Consider the following 20,755-nt stretch of genomic DNA (forward strand, 5'->3'; position numbering starts at 1 on the left):
CAGAATGACCCCAGCTCTTCCTTCACATATTGCTGAAGTGTGCCCACCTCTCACACCATTCCCTCTTAACCACCTGCAAAAATCTGCTGCTGGCATCACAGAGTATCCACAGAAGACAAGTGACGTTCTCCAAGGCCATCTTCTGCCTGCTCTAAGCAGATATCGGGCACCACCTTCAGGTCAATTTTTGAAAACCAAAGCAGCGTGGAGTGCGGTTTGTTTGGGGACGTCTTCTAGTGCCTATGAAGCCATGCTGCTTCCAATTGCACGTCTGTGGCCACGCATAGCAGGCAGCGCGACTGCCCGCACCAGTGTTGGCCCAGAAGAGCAATGTAGCTGGTAGACCCTGAGTCTCAACCTGCCATCTGGTTCACCTCCGTTTCTGTCTTGTCTCCTGTCTCTCAGTGCTCTTCCCTCTGCCAGGCACTCTTCCCAGTCACTCCATCACCTGCCAGTGCCTTTCGCTGTTCTCGTGTTTCGATGGCAGGTGGTACCTTGAAAGCACTGTCCCAGCCATGGGACCTGCACCTATTTCTCTCCTTTCGCCTCTTTGTGCTCTGGCTGCGTGACACTTTCTTTGACCTCAGAGGCCCTTTGTGCCTGGCTCTCTCCTGCTACTAAAGCCTGTTCCTGCAAGAGAAGAGGCAATTAGTTGGTGTCTCCTCCCTGCTATCTCACCTGCATCTCCCTGGCCTGGGCAGCTGGTGGGAACTGTCACCATCAGCCCCAGCTGTCCTAGAAGTCCTCTCCTGGCTCTGGGTGTGCTTGGCATCGAACGTGGTTCCTGAAGGAGAAGAGCAAAACTCCAAGTAACTCCTGGGCACCAACCTGCTGGGAGAGCTCATTTGAAGGCAGGTTGGCAGCAAGCCCCAAGGCTGCTCCAGGGGTGCTCCCTGTCCCGAGCTCAGCCACAGGTCCCACACCCGGCTCTCTTGTTACCAAGAGGGATTTGCTTGCATTTTCCTTTTCTTGTAATTCGTGCGTGGGTGCTGGGAAAAGACGCAGCAGAAGGACGCACTGGCTAAAACCCCTTCTTACTGCCAGCCATAAAGGTGCCTCTCGCCTGGGAGCACGAGAAGGACCCCGTGTTACCACTCTCCATTCCTTACAGGCAGTCTGAAGACTATTCACATATTCATTTTCATACACCCCCAAAGTTTTAGCCTCATGTCCCAGCAGTTTGTTTAGAAAAACGTACAATTTAAAAACGTTTTAGAATATCAAGACACTATCTGAAGTCTCCAGCGATGTCTGAAATGTTTTGAGTTGGCTTTGTCCTGTTTCCTTAGATGCTGAAATATAAGTTATAACAGCACCACGCTCGATCACTTCTCTTTTTTTCACATGTCACACAGTGGAATAGAGATGAGAGATCTCCCAGGGAAGTGACAAAAAAGCGGGCCCAGAGCTGGAAGCCACGTGTAGCTGTGTCAGCATGGCACTGTGCTCAGAGCTAAAATCAGTACAATACATAGGCAACCAAGCAGCTCTTTCTGCAAGGTACAATTCCATGTCATACTGACAGAAGTAGATCGTGAGAGTGCCTTGCAATTCTTAAAATGCACAATATTGCATGGCATAGACATGTCTGTTGTCTTTGCCTGCAGCAGAAGGCTGGAGTGGAAGGAAGACACAGAGGGGACTCCTCACAGAGTCAACATGGAATGAGTAAGAAGAGGGGAAAAAAAGTCCCAGAAGCAAAGGTCAAACACATCACCAAGGCATTAAGCTTATTAGCTTGCGGTGCGGTACAGACTGCTTGTTTTCTTTAATAACACTTGATTTTGATTGTGATAAACCACAATACAAACCAAAACACCATACAGCAGTCAATGCAATAAAAAATACAGTACGTACAATAAACGCAACGCCAGGCCCTGCAATACATACCATGCAACTCAACACATACGATACGTACAATACAACACATGCATTACAATAATGCCGTAGCATGACATACAACACAATATAGGATACAACACCAGCACCACAACACAACACGCACAGCACATACAATAGAAAATACAACACACGCATCACATACAACACATGCTACAGCATACACTGTGTACTGCATACAGTCAAATGCATACAGTACTAAAGACAATACAAACCAAAATACAATGCCTACAACACGAACACAGGATATAGACAAGGCAATCTACGCCGCACCATACAACACCGTATCATCCAATACCATACAACACACAGTAGGCACCACACGATAAACAATACAATACCGACACAGCATGCAGTACATACAATGCCTGCATACAGTACAGTGCATACCCTAACCTTCATCAAATAGAATACAATAGATACAGTGCAGAACATAAAATACAATACACCATATACCATACGTGACAGACAATGCAATGCATACTAGACAATACAAATCCCAGTAGTCGAGAAAATACAGTACAAGAAACACCATTCCATATATTCTGTACAAAATAATACATAAAATACCTACAATAAAATCAATGCCTTACTGTACAATACATTAAAGAGAACACGTAAAATACATTATGACACATAAAATCCATAAAATGCAATACAAAATGCAGTGTAACATTATACCATACAATACCATACCATACAATAGATAACATACAGTACAATATAATACAAACTACAATACAAAGAATACAATAAAAACCAGCAGACCATACCATAGAATACAATAAACCCCATACTGTATATACCATACAGCACATGCAATACTTACGAAAAATAAATACCATGCCATGCAATAGAATACATACAGAAAATGCCATACCATAAAATAAAGCGCAAAATTCACTCAGCTTTCTCTCCCTAGACTCAGGTTTGTGCCTGTGGATGGAGGCTGCCCGTGCTTCACAGACTCCCATGCCCCATGGGCCAAGTGCCCACCCCTCCTCTGCCACTCCTTGGTACACTTCATGCTTCACACTTCTGATCTTCAGAGCACTGCACCAATATTAACTAATCTTCTCTCAAATTTCTTTTACCTTCTTCCACATACGCTTCCTGTGTTGTTGCCTCATGAAGATGTCTTTGGCCTGCTCTTGTCCCTGAATTGTTATTTTTTTACTTTGAATTTGATATGTTATATAATCTGTGGGGTTGATCCCGGGGTTTGATTTATCTTGAAGATCTCAAAATGCAATCCAGCCTTACAATCGATCTATAACAAATGAAGGACTATCTTGACATTGCAATAATAGATAAAACAGACTGTCTGAAAGAGGCTTGTGTGCAGCTTGGGTATTTGAGAGGACTAGACTGAAGAAATTCAGAACTGTCATAACATGACTGCACTAACTTTTCTGGTAATTGTCTGAACCAGTATCAACTAAATTTTGGAAAAAAAAAAGCATGTTGGAGGTTGATCGTAGAATCACAGAATCACAGATGGTAGAGGTTGGAAGGGACCTCTGTGGGTCATCTAGTCCAACCCCCCTGCCCAAGCAGGGTCACCTACTATAGGCTGTAGAGGACCTTGTTCAGGCGGGTCTTGAATATCTCCGAGAAGGAGACTCCACAACCTCCCTGGGCAGCCTGTTCCAGTGCTCTGTCACCCTCAGAGGGAAGAAGTTCTTCCTCATGTTCAGACGGAACTTCCTGTGCTTCAGTTTGTGCCCGTTGCCCCTTGTCCTGTCACTGGGCACTACTGAAAAGAGCTTGGCCCCATCCTACTGACACCCACCCTGCAGATATTGGTAAGTATATATTAGGTGCCCTCGCAGCCTTCTCTCTTCAGGCTGAACAAGCCCAGCTCCCTTAGCCTCTCCTTATAGGAGAGATGTTCCAGTCCCCTCACCATCCTCGTAGCCCTTCGCTGGACTCTCTCCAGTAGCTCTTCATCTTACTTGAACTGGGGAGCCCAGAACTGAACACAGTTCCAGATGGGGCCTCACCAGGGCAGTGTGAAGGGGAAGAAAATCCTCCCTCGACCTGCTGGCCACACTCCTCCTAATGCATCCCAGGATCCCATTAGCTTTCTTGGCAGCCATGGCATACTGCTTGCTCATGGTTAACCTGTCGTTCACCAGGACAACCAGATCCCTCTCCGCACAGCTGCTCTCCAGCAGATCCACTCCAAGCCTGTACTGATGCATGGGGTTGTTCCTCCCCAGGAGCAGGACTCTGCATTTGCCTTTGTTGAACCGCATCAGGTTCCTCTCTGCCCAACTTTCCAGCCTATCCAGGTCACGCTGAATGGCAGCACAGCCTTCTGGTGTATATACCGCACCTCCCAGTTTGGTGTCATCAGCAAATATGCTGAGGGTACATTCAAACTCTTCATCCAGGTCGTTGATGAAGAAGTGAAACAAGACTGGGCTTAGTACTGACCCCTGAGGGACACCACTAGTTACCGGTCTCCAACTAGACTCAGCGCCGCTGACTACAACCCTCTGAGTTCTGCCATTCAGACAGTTCTCAATCCACTTCACCAACCACTCATCTAGCCCACACTTCCTGAGCTTCCCTAGGAGGATATCATGGGAGACTGTGTCGAAAGCCTTGCTGAAGTCAAGGTAGAAAACATCCACGGCTCTAACTTCATCTAGCCAGCCAGTCATGCCATCGTAGAAAGCTATCAGATTAGTCAGGCACGATTTCCCCTTGGTGAAGCCATGCTGACTACTCCTGATAACCTTCTTTTCCTCCACTTGCTTGATGATGGCCTCCAGGATAAGCTGCTCCATCACCTTTCCCGGGATGGAGGTGAGGCTGACCGGCCTGTAGTTCCCTGGGTCCTGCTTCTTGTCCTTTTAGAAGATTGGAGTGACATTGGCCTTTCTCCAGTCCTCGGGCACCTCTCCTGTCCTCCAGGACCTCTCAAAGATGATGGAGAGTGGCTCAGCAATGACATCTGCCAGCTCCCTCAGCACTTGTGGGTGCATTCCATTGGGGCCCATGGATTTGTGGGTATGCAGATTGTTTAATCGATCCCTCACACAGTCCTCCTCAACCAAGGGAAAGTCGTCCTCTCTGTAGGTTTCTTCTCTTACCTCCAGGGCCTGGGATTCTTGAGGGCCTGCCTTGACACTGAAGACTGAAGCAAAGAAGGCATTCAGTAGCTCTGCCTTCTCTGCATCCTCTGTCACCAGGACACCCACCTCATTCAGCAGCGGCCCCACATTGTCCCTAGCCTTTCTTTTGCTGCTGATGTACTTGAAGAAGCCCTTCTTGTTGTTCTTGACATCCCTTGCCAGCTCCAATTCCAAGTGGGTCTTGGCCTTCCTCGTCACATCCCTGCACGCTCTCACCACGTTTTTGTACTCTTCCCAAGTGGCCTGCCCCTCTTTCCACATTCCACGGACCTTTCTCTTCCACCTGATCTCCACTAGAATCTCCTTGTTCAACCATGCAGGTCTCCTTCCTCCTTTGTTATACTTCTTTCTCAGGGGGATGCACCGCTCCTGAGCGTGGAGGAAGTGACATTTAAACAGCGACCAGCACTCTTGGACCTTCCTGCCTTCGAAAGCCCTGGCCCACGGGATTCTTCCCAGTAGCTCCCTGAAGACGCCAAAGTTAGCCTTTCTGAGGTCCAAGGTTTTGATCCTGCTTATCGCCCTGCTTCCTCCATGCAGGATTCTGAACTCGACCATTCCATGGTCACTGCAGCTGAGTCTACCTCCAACCTTCACAGCCTCCACCAGTCCCTCCTTGTTTGTTAATACAAGGTCCAGCAGAGTGCCTTTCCTTGTGGGTTCCTTCACCACTTGCGTCAGAAAGTTATCGTCGATGCTCTGTAGGAACCTCCTGGATTGTGCCTGCCTAGCTGTATGGTCTTCCCAGCTGATGTCAGGGTGGTTGAAGTCCCCATGAGAACCAGGGCCTGTGATTTTGAGGCTGCTTGTAGCTGCCTGTAGAAAGCCTCATCAATTTCCTTCTCCTGGTCAGGTGGCACTGTAATGTCACCCGTGTGAGACTGTCCCTTAATTCTTACCCACAAGCTCTCAACTCGTTCCTCATTTGCCCCCAGGCCAACCTCAATGCATTCCAGTTGCTCCCTCACATATAGAGCAACTCCACCACCTCTCCTTGTTGGCCTGTCTTTCCTAAAGAGTCTGTAGCCATCCATGACAGCATGCCAGTCATGCGAGTTGTCCGACCACGTTTCTGTGATGGCGACCAAGTCATAGCCGTCCTGCTGTATAATGGCTTCCAGCTCCTCCTGTTTTTGCCCATGCTACGTGCGTTGGTATAGACACACTTGAGCTGGGCAGCAAATCTCACCCCTGACCCTGGCACGCCAAACCTGGGCTCTTCCCTAGTGAGCTGGGTGATGTCCCCCTCCCCCTTTGAACCTCATTTAAAGCCCTCTCAATGAGCCCCGCCAGCTCTGTTTAAAGCCCTCTCAATAATCCCCACAGCCTGTCCGACCTTCTTCTTGAGAGCCATTCCACATCCTTTTCTGTGTGGCCCCGCTCTGTACCTGCTAGAGGGGTGGGTCTAGCAGCCTGGCTGCTGGCGATGGCAGAAGGGAACACAGGTCATAGGGACCCCGCAGTTGGAAAGACCGAGTGTCTCGGGCCAGTTCCTGGTGGGAGCGCTGTGTGCGTGCGCAGTGCACTAGCGAACCTGAAGCTGGCCTAGCTCTCGAGCAAGAGGACAGAGAACTTTTCAGTCCCGTGGGTGGCATGTGGCTGCAGCCTACCTGACTGATCAGCCCCAGCGTTCACAGACCTTACAAGAGGACCAGGCCTGCCAACCACCGGCCACATCTCCACCTGCTGGAGTCAGGAAGGACTTGGAGGTGCTTGACCACGCATACCCCGAGCTGCTTCCCACCTAGGCACGTCCCCTCTGCACTACCTGTTTGGGGGCTGTGGTGATTAGGGACAGGGCTCAGCCAAACAAGCAAAGCTGTCTCTGCCAGAGTGCTCTCCTCAGAATGACCCCAGCTCTTCCTTCACATATTGCTGAAGTGTGCCCACCTCTCACACCATTCCCTCTTAACCACCTGCAAAAATCTGCTGCTGGCATCACAGAGTATCCACAGAAGACAAGTGACGTTCTCCAAGGCCATCTTCTGCCTGCTCTAAGCAGATATCGGGCACCACCTTCAGGTCAATTTTTGAAAACCAAAGCAGCGTGGAGTGCGGTTTGTTTGGGGACGTCTTCTAGTGCCTATGAAGCCATGCTGCTTCCAATTGCACGTCTGTGGCCACGCATAGCAGGCAGCGCGACTGCCCGCACCAGTGTTGGCCCAGAAGAGCAATGTAGCTGGTAGACCCTGAGTCTCAACCTGCCATCTGGTTCACCTCCGTTTCTGTCTTGTCTCCTGTCTCTCAGTGCTCTTCCCTCTGCCAGGCACTCTTCCCAGTCACTCCATCACCTGCCAGTGCCTTTCGCTGTTCTCGTGTTTCGATGGCAGGTGGTACCTTGAAAGCACTGTCCCAGCCATGGGACCTGCACCTATTTCTCTCCTTTCGCCTCTTTGTGCTCTGGCTGCGTGACACTTTCTTTGACCTCAGAGGCCCTTTGTGCCTGGCTCTCTCCTGCTACTAAAGCCTGTTCCTGCAAGAGAAGAGGCAATTAGTTGGTGTCTCCTCCCTGCTATCTCACCTGCATCTCCCTGGCCTGGGCAGCTGGTGGGAACTGTCACCATCAGCCCCAGCTGTCCTAGAAGTCCTCTCCTGGCTCTGGGTGTGCTTGGCATCGAACGTGGTTCCTGAAGGAGAAGAGCAAAACTCCAAGTAACTCCTGGGCACCAACCTGCTGGGAGAGCTCATTTGAAGGCAGGTTGGCAGCAAGCCCCAAGGCTGCTCCAGGGGTGCTCCCTGTCCCGAGCTCAGCCACAGGTCCCACACCCGGCTCTCTTGTTACCAAGAGGGATTTGCTTGCATTTTCCTTTTCTTGTAATTCGTGCGTGGGTGCTGGGAAAAGACGCAGCAGAAGGACGCACTGGCTAAAACCCCTTCTTACTGCCAGCCATAAAGGTGCCTCTCGCCTGGGAGCACGAGAAGGACCCCGTGTTACCACTCTCCATTCCTTACAGGCAGTCTGAAGACTATTCACATATTCATTTTCATACACCCCCAAAGTTTTAGCCTCATGTCCCAGCAGTTTGTTTAGAAAAACGTACAATTTAAAAACGTTTTAGAATATCAAGACACTATCTGAAGTCTCCAGCGATGTCTGAAATGTTTTGAGTTGGCTTTGTCCTGTTTCCTTAGATGCTGAAATATAAGTTATAACAGCACCACGCTCGATCACTTCTCTTTTTTTCACATGTCACACAGTGGAATAGAGATGAGAGATCTCCCAGGGAAGTGACAAAAAAGCGGGCCCAGAGCTGGAAGCCACGTGTAGCTGTGTCAGCATGGCACTGTGCTCAGAGCTAAAATCAGTACAATACATAGGCAACCAAGCAGCTCTTTCTGCAAGGTACAATTCCATGTCATACTGACAGAAGTAGATCGTGAGAGTGCCTTGCAATTCTTAAAATGCACAATATTGCATGGCATAGACATGTCTGTTGTCTTTGCCTGCAGCAGAAGGCTGGAGTGGAAGGAAGACACAGAGGGGACTCCTCACAGAGTCAACATGGAATGAGTAAGAAGAGGGGAAAAAAAGTCCCAGAAGCAAAGGTCAAACACATCACCAAGGCATTAAGCTTATTAGCTTGCGGTGCGGTACAGACTGCTTGTTTTCTTTAATAACACTTGATTTTGATTGTGATAAACCACAATACAAACCAAAACACCATACAGCAGTCAATGCAATAAAAAATACAGTACGTACAATAAACGCAACGCCAGGCCCTGCAATACTTACCATGCAACTCAACACATACGATACGTACAATACAACACATGCATTACAATAATGCCGTAGCATGACATACAACACAATATAGGATACAACACCAGCACCACAACACAACACGCACAGCACATACAATAGAAAATACAACACACGCATCACATACAACACATGCTACAGCATACACTGTGTACTGCATACAGTCAAATGCATACAGTACTAAAGACAATACAAACCAAAATACAATGCCTACAACACAAACACAGGATATAGACAAGGCAATCTACGCCGCACCATACAACACCGTATCATCCAATACCATACAACACACAGTAGGCACCACACGATAAACAATACAATACCGACACAGCATGCAGTACATACAATGCCTGCATACAGTACAGTGCATACCCTAACCTTCATCAAATAGAATACAATAGATACAGTGCAGAACATAAAATACAATACACCATATACCATACGTGACAGACAATGCAATGCATACTAGACAATACAAATCCCAGTAGTCGAGAAAATACAGTACAAGAAACACCATTCCATATATTCTGTACAAAATAATACATAAAATACCTACAATAAAATCAATGCCTTACTGTACAATACATTAAAGAGAACACGTAAAATACATTATGACACATAAAATCCATAAAATGCAATACAAAATGCAGTGTAACATTATACCATACAGTACCATACCATACAATGGATAACATACAGTACAATATAATACAAACTACAATACAAAGAATACAATAAAAACCAGCAGACCATACCATAGAATACAATAAACCCCATACTGTATATACCATACAGCACATGCAATACTTACGAAAAATAAATACCATGCCATGCAATAGAATACATACAGAAAATGCCATACCATAAAATAAAGCGCAAAATTCACTCAGCTTTCTCTCCCTAGACTCAGGTTTGTGCCTGTGGATGGAGGCTGCCCGTGCTTCACAGACTCCCATGCCCCATGGGCCAAGTGCCCACCCCTCCTCTGCCACTCCTTGGTACACTTCATGCTTCACACTTCTGATCTTCAGAGCACTGCACCAATATTAACTAATCTTCTCTCAAATTTCTTTTACCTTCTTCCACATACGCTTCCTGTGTTGTTGCCTCATGAAGATGTCTTTGGCCTGCTCTTGTCCCTGAATTGTTATTTTTTTACTTTGAATTTGATATGTTATATAATCTGTGGGGTTGATCCCGGGGTTTGATTTATCTTGAAGATCTCAAAATGCAATCCACCCTTACAATCGATCTATAACAAATGAAGGACTATCTTGACATTGCAATAATAGATAAAACAGACTGTCTGAAAGAGGCTTGTGTGCAGCTTGGGTATTTGAGAGGACTAGACTGAAGAAATTCAGAACTGTCATAACATGACTGCACTAACTTTTCTGGTAATTGTCTGAACCAGTATCAACTAAATTTTGGAAAAAAAAAAGCATGTTGGAGGTTGATCGTAGAATCACAGAATCACAGATGGTAGAGGTTGGAAGGGACCTCTGTGGGTCATCTAGTCCAACCCCCCTGCCCAAGCAGGGTCACCTACTATAGGCTGTAGAGGACCTTGTTCAGGCGGGTCTTGAATATCTCCGAGAAGGAGACTCCACAACCTCCCTGGGCAGCCTGTTCCAGTGCTCTGTCACCCTCAGAGGGAAGAAGTTCTTCCTCATGTTCAGACGGAACTTCCTGTGCTTCAGTTTGTGCCCGTTGCCCCTTGTCCTGTCACTGGGCACTACTGAAAAGAGCTTGGCCCCATCCTACTGACACCCACCCTGCAGATATTGGTAAGTATATATTAGGTGCCCTCGCAGCCTTCTCTCTTCAGGCTGAACAAGCCCAGCTCCCTTAGCCTCTCCTTATAGGAGAGATGTTCCAGTCCCCTCACCATCCTCGTAGCCCTTCGCTGGACTCTCTCCAGTAGCTCTTCATCTTACTTGAACTGGGGAGCCCAGAACTGAACACAGTTCCAGATGGGGCCTCACCAGGGCAGTGTGAAGGGGAAGAAAATCCTCCCTCGACCTGCTGGCCACACTCCTCCTAATGCATCCCAGGATCCCATTAGCTTTCTTGGCAGCCATGGCATACTGCTTGCTCATGGTTAACCTGTCGTTCACCAGGACAACCAGATCCCTCTCCGCACAGCTGCTCTCCAGCAGATCCACTCCAAGCCTGTACTGATGCATGGGGTTGTTCCTCCCCAGGAGCAGGACTCTGCATTTGCCTTTGTTGAACCGCATCAGGTTCCTCTCTGCCCAACTTTCCAGCCTATCCAGGTCACGCTGAATGGCAGCACAGCCTTCTGGTGTATATACCACACCTCCCAGTTTGGTGTCATCAGCAAATATGCTGAGGGTACATTCAAACTCTTCATCCAGGTCGTTGATGAAGAAGTGAAACAAGACTGGGCTTAGTACTGACCCCTGAGGGACACCACTAGTTACCGGTCTCCAACTAGACTCAGCGCCGCTGACTACAACCCTCTGAGTTCTGCCATTCAGACAGTTCTCAATCCACTTCACCAACCACTCATCTAGCCCACACTTCCTCAGCTTCCCTAGGAGGATATTATGGGAGACTGTGTCGAAAGCCTTGCTGAAGTCAAGGTAGAAAACATCCACGGCTCTAACTTCATCTAGCCAGCCAGTCATGCCATCGTAGAAAGCTATCAGATTAGTCAGGCATGATTTCCCCTTGGTGAAGCCATGCTGACTACTCCTGATAACCTTCTTTTCCTCCACTTGCTTGATGATGGCCTCCAGGATAAGCTGCTCCATCACCTTTCCCGGGATGGAGGTGAGGCTGACCGGCCTGTAGTTCCCTGGGTCCTGCTTCTTGTCCTTTTAGAAGATTGGAGTGACATTGGCCTTTCTCCAGTCCTCGGGCACCTCTCCTGTCCTCCAGGACCTCTCAAAGATGATGGAGAGTGGCTCAGCAATGACATCTGCCAGCTCCCTCAGCACTTGTGGGTGCATTCCATTGGGGCCCATGGATTTGTGGGTATGCAGATTGTTTAATCGATCCCTCACACAGTCCTCCTCAACCAAGGGAAAGTCGTCCTCTCTGTAGGTTTCTTCTCTTACCTCCAGGGCCTGGGATTCTTGAGGGCCTGCCTTGACACTGAAGACTGAAGCAAAGAAGGCATTCAGTAGCTCTGCCTTCTCTGCATCCTCTGTCACCAGGACACCCACCTCATTCAGCAGCGGCCCCACATTGTCCCTAGCCTTTCTTTTGCTGCTGATGTACTTGAAGAAGCCCTTCTTGTTGTTCTTGACATCCCTTGCCAGCTCCAATTCCAAGTGGGTCTTGGCCTTCCTCGTCACATCCCTGCACGCTCTCACCACGTTTTTGTACTCTTCCCAAGTGGCCTGCCCCTCTTTCCACATTCCACGGACCTTTCTCTTCCACCTGATCTCCACTAGAATCTCCTTGTTCAACCATGCAGGTCTCCTTCCTCCTTTGTTATACTTCTTTCTCAGGGGGATGCACCGCTCCTGAGCGTGGAGGAAGTGACATTTAAACAGCGACCAGCACTCTTGGACCTTCCTGCCTTCGAAAGCCCTGGCCCACGGGATTCTTCCCAGTAGCTCCCTGAAGACGCCAAAGTTAGCCTTTCTGAGGTCCAAGGTTTTGATCCTGCTTATCGCCCTGCTTCCTCCATGCAGGATTCTGAACTCGACCATTCCATGGTCACTGCAGCTGAGTCTACCTCCAACCTTCACAGCCTCCACCAGTCCCTCCTTGTTTGTTAATACAAGGTCCAGCAGAGTGCCTTTCCTTGTGGGTTCCTTCACCACTTGCGTCAGAAAGCTATCGTCGATGCTCTGTAGGAACCTCCTGGATTGTGCCTGCCTAGCTGTATGGTCTTCCCAGCTGATGTCAGGGTGGTTGAAGTCCCCATGAGAACCAGGGCCTGTGATTTTGAGGCTGCTTGTAGCTGCCTGTAGAAAGCCTCATCAATTTCCTTCTCCTGGTCAGGTGGCACTGTAATGTCACCCGTGTGAGACTGTCCCTTAATTCTTACCCACAAGCTCTCAACTCGTTCCTCATTTGCCCCCAGGCCAACCTCAATGCATTCCAGTTGCTCCCTCACATATAGAGCAACTCCACCACCTCTCCTTGTTGGCCTGTCTTTCCTAAAGAGTCTGTAGCCATCCATGACAGCATGCCAGTCATGCGAGTTGTCCGACCACGTTTCTGTGATGGCGACCAAGTCATAGCCGTCCTGCTGTATAATGGCTTCCAGCTCCTCCTGTTTTTGCCCATGCTACGTGCGTTGGTATAGACACACTTGAGCTGGGCAGCAAATCTCACCCCTGACCCTGGCACGCCAAACCTGGGCTCTTCCCTAGTGAGCTGGGTGATGTCCCCCTCCCCCTTTGAACCTCATTTAAAGCCCTCTCAATGAGCCCCGCCAGCTCTGTTTAAAGCCCTCTCAATAATCCCCACAGCCTGTCCGACCTTCTTCTTGAGAGCCATTCCACATCCTTTTCTGTGTGGCCCCGCTCTGTACCTGCTAGAGGGGTGGGTCTAGCGGCCTGGCTGCTGGCGATGGCAGAAGGGAACACAGGTCATAGGGACCCCGCAGTTGGAAAGACCGAGTGTCTCGGGCCAGTTCCTGGTGGGAGCGCTGTGTGCGTGCGCAGTGCACTAGCGAACCTGAAGCTGGCCTAGCTCTCGAGCAAGAGGACAGAGAACTTTTCAGTCCCGTGGGTGGCATGTGGCTGCAGCCTACCTGACTGATCAGCCCCAGCGTTCACAGACCTTACAAGAGGACCAGGCCTGCCAACCACCGGCCACATCTCCACCTGCTGGAGTCAGGAAGGACTTGGAGGTGCTTGACCACGCATACCCCGAGCTGCTTCCCACCTAGGCATGTCCCCTCTGCACTACCTGTTTGGGGGCTGTGGTGATTAGGGACAGGGCTCAGCCAAACAAGCAAAGCTGTCTCTGCCAGAGTGCTCTCCCCAGAATGACCCCAGGTCTTCCTTCACATATTGCTGAAGTGTGCCCACCTCTCACACCATTCCCTCTTAACCACCTGCAAAAATCTGCTGCTGGCATCACAGAGTATCCACAGAAGACAAGTGACGTTCTGAAGGCCACCTTCTGCCTGCTCTAAGCAGATATCGGGCACCACCTTCAGGTCAATTTTTGAAAACCAAAGCAGCGTGGAGTGCGGTTTGTTTGGGGACGTCTTCTAGTGCCTATGAAGCCTTGCTGCTTCCAATTGCACGTCTGTGGCCACGCATAGCAGGCAGTGCGACTGCCCGCACCAGTGTTGGCCCAGAAGAGCAATGTAGCTGGTAGACCCTGAGTCTCAACCTGCCATCTGGTTCACCTCCGTTTCTGTCTTGTCTCCTGTCTCTCAGTGCTCTTCCCTCTGCCAGGCACTCTTCCCAGTCACTCCATCACCTGCCAGTGCCTTTCGCTGTTCTCGTGTTTCGATGGCAGGTGGTACCTCGAAAGCACTGTCCCAGCCATGGGACCTGCACCTATTTCTCTCCTTTTGCCTCTTTGTGCTCTGGCTGCGTGACACTTTCTTTGACCTCAGAGGCCCTTTGTGCCTGGCTCTCTCCTGCTGCTAAAGCCTGTTCCTGCAAGAGAAGAGGCAATTAGTTGGTGTCTCCTCCCTGCTATCTCACCTGCATCTCCCTGGCCTGGGCAGCTGGTGGGAACTGTCACCATCAGCCCCAGCTGTCCTAGAAGTCCTCTCCTGGCTCTGGGTGTGCTTGGCATCGAACGTGGTTCCTGAAGGAGAAGAGCAAAACTCCAAGTAACTCCTGGGCACCAACCTGCTGGGAGAGCTCATTTGAAGGCAGGTTGGCAGCAAGCCCCAAGGCTGCTCCAGGGGTGCTCCCTGTCCCGAGCTCAGCCACAGGTCCCACACCCGGCTCTCTTGTTACCAAGAGGGATTTGCTTGCATTTTCCTTTTCTTGTAATTCGTGCGTGGGTGCTGGGAAAAGAGGCAGCAGAAGGACGCACTGGCTAAAACCCCTTCTTACTGCCAGCCATAAAGGTGCCTCTCGCCTGGGAGCACAACAAGGACCCCGTGTTACCACTCTCCATTCCTTACAGGCAGTCTGAAGACTATTCACATATTCATTTTCATACACCCCCAAAGTTTTAGCCTCATGTCCCAGCAGTTTGTTTAGAAAAACGTACAATTTAAAAACGTTTTAGAATATCAAGACACCATCTGAAGTCTCCAGCGATGTCTGAAATGTTTTGAGTTGGCTTTGTCCTGTTTCCTTAGATGCTGAAATATAAGTTATAACAGCACCACGCTCGATCACTTCTCTTTTTTTCACATGTCACACAGTGGAATAGAGATGAGAGATCTCCCAGGGAAGTGACAAAAAAGCGGGCCCAGAGCTGGAAGCCACGTGTAGCTGTGTCAGCATGGCACTGTGCTCAGAGCTAAAATCAGTACAATACATAGGCAACCAAGCAGCTCTTTCTGCAAGGTACAATTCCATGTCATACTGACAGAAGTAGATCGTGAGAGTGCCTTGCAATTCTTAAAATGCACAATATTGCATGGCATAGACATGTCTGTTGTCTTTGCCTGCAGCAGAAGGCTGGAGTGGAAGGAAGACACAGAGGGGACTCCTCACAGAGTCAACATGGAATGAGTAAGAAGAGGGGAAAAAAAGTCCCAGAAGCAAAGGTCAAACACATCACCAAGGCATTAAGCTTATTAGCTTGCGGTGCGGTACAGACTGCTTGTTTTCTTTAATAACACTTGATTTTGATTGTGATAAACCACAATACAAACCAAAACACCATACAGCAGTCAATGCAATAAAAAATACAGTACGTACAATAAACGCAACGCCAGGCCCTGCAATACTTACCATGCAACTCAACACATACGATACGTACAATACAACACATGCATTACAATAATGCCGTAGCATGACATACAACACAATATAGGATACAACACCAGCACCACAACACAACACGCACAGCACATACAATAGAAAATACAACACACGCATCACATACAACACATGCTACAGCATACACTGTGTACTGCATACAGTCAAATGCATACAGTACTAAAGACAATACAAACCAAAATACAATGCCTACAACACAAACACAGGATATAGACAAGGCAATCTACGCCGCACCATACAACACCGTATCATCCAGTACCATACAACACACAGTAGGCACCACACGATAAACAATACGATACCGACACAGCATGCAGTACATACAATGCCTGCATACAGTACAGTGCATACCCTAACCTTCATCAAATAGAATACAATAGATACAGTGCAGAACATAAAATACAATACACCATATACCATACGTGACAGACAATGCAATGCATACTAGACAATACAAATCCCAGTAGTCGAGAAAATACAGTACAAGAAACACCATTCCATATATTCTGTACAAAATAATACATAAAATACCTACAATAAAATCAATGCCTTACTGTACAATACATTAAAGAGAACACGTAAAATACATTATGACACATAAAATCCATAAAATGCAATACAAAATGCAGTGTAACATTATACCATACAATACCATACCATACAATGGATAACATACAGTACAATATAATACAAACTACAATACAAAGAATACAATAAAAACCAGCAGACCATACCATAGAATACAATAAACCCCATACTGTATATACCATACAGCACATGCAATACTTACGAAAAATAAATACCATGCCATGCAATAGAATACATACAGAAAATGCCATACCATAAAATAAAGCGCAAAATTCACTCAGCTTTCTCTCCCTAGACTCAGGTTTGTGCCTGTGGATGGAGGCTGCCCGTGCTTCACAGACTCCCATGCCCCATGGGCCAAGTGCCCACCCCTCCTCTGCCACTCCTTGGTACACTTCATGCTTCACACTTCTGATCTTCAGAGCACTGCACCAATATTAACTAATCTTCTCTCAAATTTCTTTTACCTTCTTCCACATACGCTTCCTGTGTTGTTGCCTCATGAAGATGTCTTTGGCCTGCTCTTGTCCCTGAATTGTTATTTTTTTACTTTGAATTTGATATGTTATATAATCTGTGGGGTTGATCCCGGGGTTTGATTTATCTTGAAGATCTCAAAATGCAATCCAGCCTTACAATCGATCTATAACAAATGAAGGACTATCTTGACATTGCAATAATAGATAAAACAGACTGTCTGAAAGAGGCTTGTGTGCAGCTTGGGTATTTGAGAGGACTAGACTGAAGAAATTCAGAACTGTCATAACATGACTGCACTAACTTTTCTGGTAATTGTCTGAACCAGTATCAACTAAATTTTGGAAAAAAAAAAGCATGTTGGAGGTTGATCGTAGAATCACAGAATCACAGATGGTAGAGGTTGGAAGGGACCTCTGTGGGTCATCTAGTCCAACCCCCCTGCCCAAGCAGGGTCACCTACTATAGGCTGTAGAGGACCTTGTTCAGGCGGGTCTTGAATATCTCCGAGAAGGAGACTCCACAACCTCCCTGGGCAGCCTGTTCCAGTGCTCTGTCACCCTCAGAGGGAAGAAGTTCTTCCTCATGTTCAGACGGAACTTCCTGTGCTTCAGTTTGTGCCCGTTGCCCCTTGTCCTGTCACTGGGCACTACTGAAAAGAGCTTGGCCCCATCCTACTGACACCCACCCTGCAGATATTGGTAAGTATATATTAGGTGCCCTCGCAGCCTTCTCTCTTCAGGCTGAACAAGCCCAGCTCCCTTAGCCTCTCCTTATAGGAGAGATGTTCCAGTCCCCTCACCATCCTCGTAGCCCTTCGCTGGACTCTCTCCAGTAGCTCTTCATCTTACTTGAACTGGGGAGCCCAGAACTGAACACAGTTCCAGATGGGGCCTCACCAGGGCAGTGTGAAGGGGAAGAAAATCCTCCCTCGACCTGCTGGCCACACTCCTCCTAATGCATCCCAGGATCCCATTAGCTTTCTTGGCAGCCATGGCATACTGCTTGCTCATGGTTAACCTGTCGTTCACCAGGACAACCAGATCCCTCTCCGCACAGCTGCTCTCCAGCAGATCCACTCCAAGCCTGTACTGATGCATGGGGTTGTTCCTCCCCAGGAGCAGGACTCTGCATTTGCCTTTGTTGAACCGCATCAGGTTCCTCTCTGCCCAACTTTCCAGCCTATCCAGGTCACGCTGAATGGCAGCACAGCCTTCTGGTGTATATACCGCACCTCCCAGTTTGGTGTCATCAGCAAATATGCTGAGGGTACATTCAAACTCTTCATCCAGGTCGTTGATGAAGAAGTGAAACAAGACTGGGCTTAGTACTGACCCCTGAGGGACACCACTAGTTACCGGTCTCCAACTAGACTCAGCGCCGCTGACTACAACCCTCTGAGTTCTGCCATTCAGACAGTTCTCAATCCACTTCACCAACCACTCATCTAGCCCACACTTCCTGAGCTTCCCTAGGAGGATATTATGGGAGACTGTGTCGAAAGCCTTGCTGAAGTCAAGGTAGAAAACATCCACGGCTCTAACTTCATCTAGCCAGCCAGTCATGCCATCGTAGAAAGCTATCAGATTAGTCAGGCATGATTTCCCCTTGGTGAAGCCATGCTGACTACTCCTGATAACTTTCTTTTCCTCCACTTGCTTGATGATGGCCTCCAGGATAAGCTGCTCCATCACCTTTCCCGGGATGGAGGTGAGGCTGACCGGCCTGTAGTTCCCTGGGTCCTGCTTCTTGTCCTTTTAGAAGATTGGAGTGACATTGGCCTTTCTCCAGTCCTCGGGCACCTCTCCTGTCCTCCAGGACCTCTCAAAGATGATGGAGAGTGGCTCAGCAATGACATCTGCCAGCTCCCTCAGCACTTGTGGGTGCATTCCATTGGGGCCCATGGATTTGTGGGTATGCAGATTGTTTAATCGATCCCTCACACAGTCCTCCTCAACCAAGGGAAAGTCGTCCTCTCTGTAGGTTTCTTCTCTTACCTCCAGGGCCTGGGATTCTTGAGGGCCTGCCTTGACACTGAAGACTGAAGCAAAGAAGGCATTCAGTAGCTCTGCCTTCTCTGCATCCTCTGTCACCAGGACACCCACCTCATTCAGCAGCGGCCCCACATTGTCCCTAGCCTTTCTTTTGCTGCTGATGTACTTGAAGAAGCCCTTCTTGTTGTTCTTGACATCCCTTGCCAGCTCCAATTCCAAGTGGGTCTTGGCCTTCCTCGTCACATCCCTGCACGCTCTCACCACGTTTTTGTACTCTTCCCAAGTGGCCTGCCCCTCTTTCCACATTCCACGGACCTTTCTCTTCCACCTGATCTCCACTAGAATCTCCTTGTTCAACCATGCAGGTCTCCTTCCTCCTTTGTTATACTTCTTTCTCAGGGGGATGCACCGCTCCTGAGCGTGGAGGAAGTGACATTTAAACAGCGACCAGCACTCTTGGACCTTCCTGCCTTCGAAAGCCCTGGCCCACGGGATTCTTCCCAGTAGCTCCCTGAAGACGCCAAAGTTAGCCTTTCTGAGGTCCAAGGTTTTGATCCTGCTTATCGCCCTGCTTCCTCCATGCAGGATTCTGAACTCGACCATTCCATGGTCACTGCAGCTGAGTCTACCTCCAACCTTCACAGCCTCCACCAGTCCCTCCTTGTTTGTTAATACAAGGTCCAGCAGAGTGCCTTTCCTTGTGGGTTCCTTCACCACTTGCGTCAGAAAGTTATCGTCGATGCTCTGTAGGAACCTCCTGGATTGTGCCTGCCTAGCTGTATGGTCTTCCCAGCTGATGTCAGGGTGGTTGAAGTCCCCATGAGAACCAGGGCCTGTGATTTTGAGGCTGCTTGTAGCTGCCTGTAGAAAGCCTCATCAATTTCCTTCTCCTGGTCAGGTGGCACTGTAATGTCACCCGTGTGAGACTGTCCCTTAATTCTTACCCACAAGCTCTCAACTCGTTCCTCATTTGCCCCCAGGCCAACCTCAATGCATTCCAGTTGCTCCCTCACATATAGAGCAACTCCACCACCTCTCCTTGTTGGCCTGTCTTTCCTAAAGAGTCTGTAGCCATCCATGACAGCATGCCAGTCATGCGAGTTGTCCGACCACGTTTCTGTGATGGCGACCAAGTCATAGCCGTCCTGCTGTATAATGGCTTCCAGCTCCTCCTGTTTTTGCCCATGCTACGTGCGTTGGTATAGACACACTTGAGCTGGGCAGCAAATCTCACCCCTGACCCTGGCACGCCAAACCTGGGCTCTTCCCTAGTGAGCTGGGTGATGTCCCCCTCCCCCTTTGAACCTCATTTAAAGCCCTCTCAATGAGCCCCGCCAGCTCTGTTTAAAGCCCTCTCAATAATCCCCACAGCCTGTCCGACCTTCTTCTTGAGAGCCATTCCACATCCTTTTCTGTGTGGCCCCGCTCTGTACCTGCTAGAGGGGTGGGTCTAGCGGCCTGGCTGCTGGCGATGGCAGAAGGGAACACAGGTCATAGGGACCCCGCAGTTGGAAAGACCGAGTGTCTCGGGCCAGCTCCTGGTGGGAGCGCTGTGTGCGTGCGCAGTGCACTAGCGAACCTGAAGCTGGCCTAGCTCTCGAGCAAGAGGACAGAGACCTTTTCAGTCCCGTGGGTGGCATGTGGCTGCAGCCTACCTGACTGATCAGCCCCAGCACTCACAGACCTTACAAGAGGACCAGGCCTGCCAACCACCGGCCACATCTCCACCTGCTGGAGTCAGGAAGGACTTGGAGGTGCTTGACCACGCATACCCCGAACTGCTTCCCACCTAGGCACGTCCCCTCTGCACTACCTGTTTGGGGGCTGTGGTGATTAGGGACAGGGCTCAGCCAAACAAGCAAAGCTGTCTCTGCCAGAGTGCTCTCCTCAGAATGACCCCAGCTCTTCCTTCACATATTGCTGAAGTGTGCCCACCTCTCACACCATTCCCTCTTAACCACCTGCAAAAATCTGCTGCTGGCATCACAG

General features: G+C 49.0%; 1 long non-coding RNA gene across 1 annotated transcript in view; it reads right to left on the reverse strand.

Moving 5' to 3' along the window:
- Positions 1–20,755, reverse strand: part of LOC142364806 (uncharacterized) — a 218,277-nt gene that overhangs the window by 148,813 nt on the left and 48,709 nt on the right. The gene's annotated exons all lie outside the window — the stretch shown is intronic.

Source organism: Opisthocomus hoazin, chromosome 29, assembly GCF_030867145.1.
Source record: "Opisthocomus hoazin isolate bOpiHoa1 chromosome 29, bOpiHoa1.hap1, whole genome shotgun sequence".
In the NCBI taxonomy this organism is placed as follows: domain Eukaryota; kingdom Metazoa; phylum Chordata; class Aves; order Opisthocomiformes; family Opisthocomidae; genus Opisthocomus; species Opisthocomus hoazin.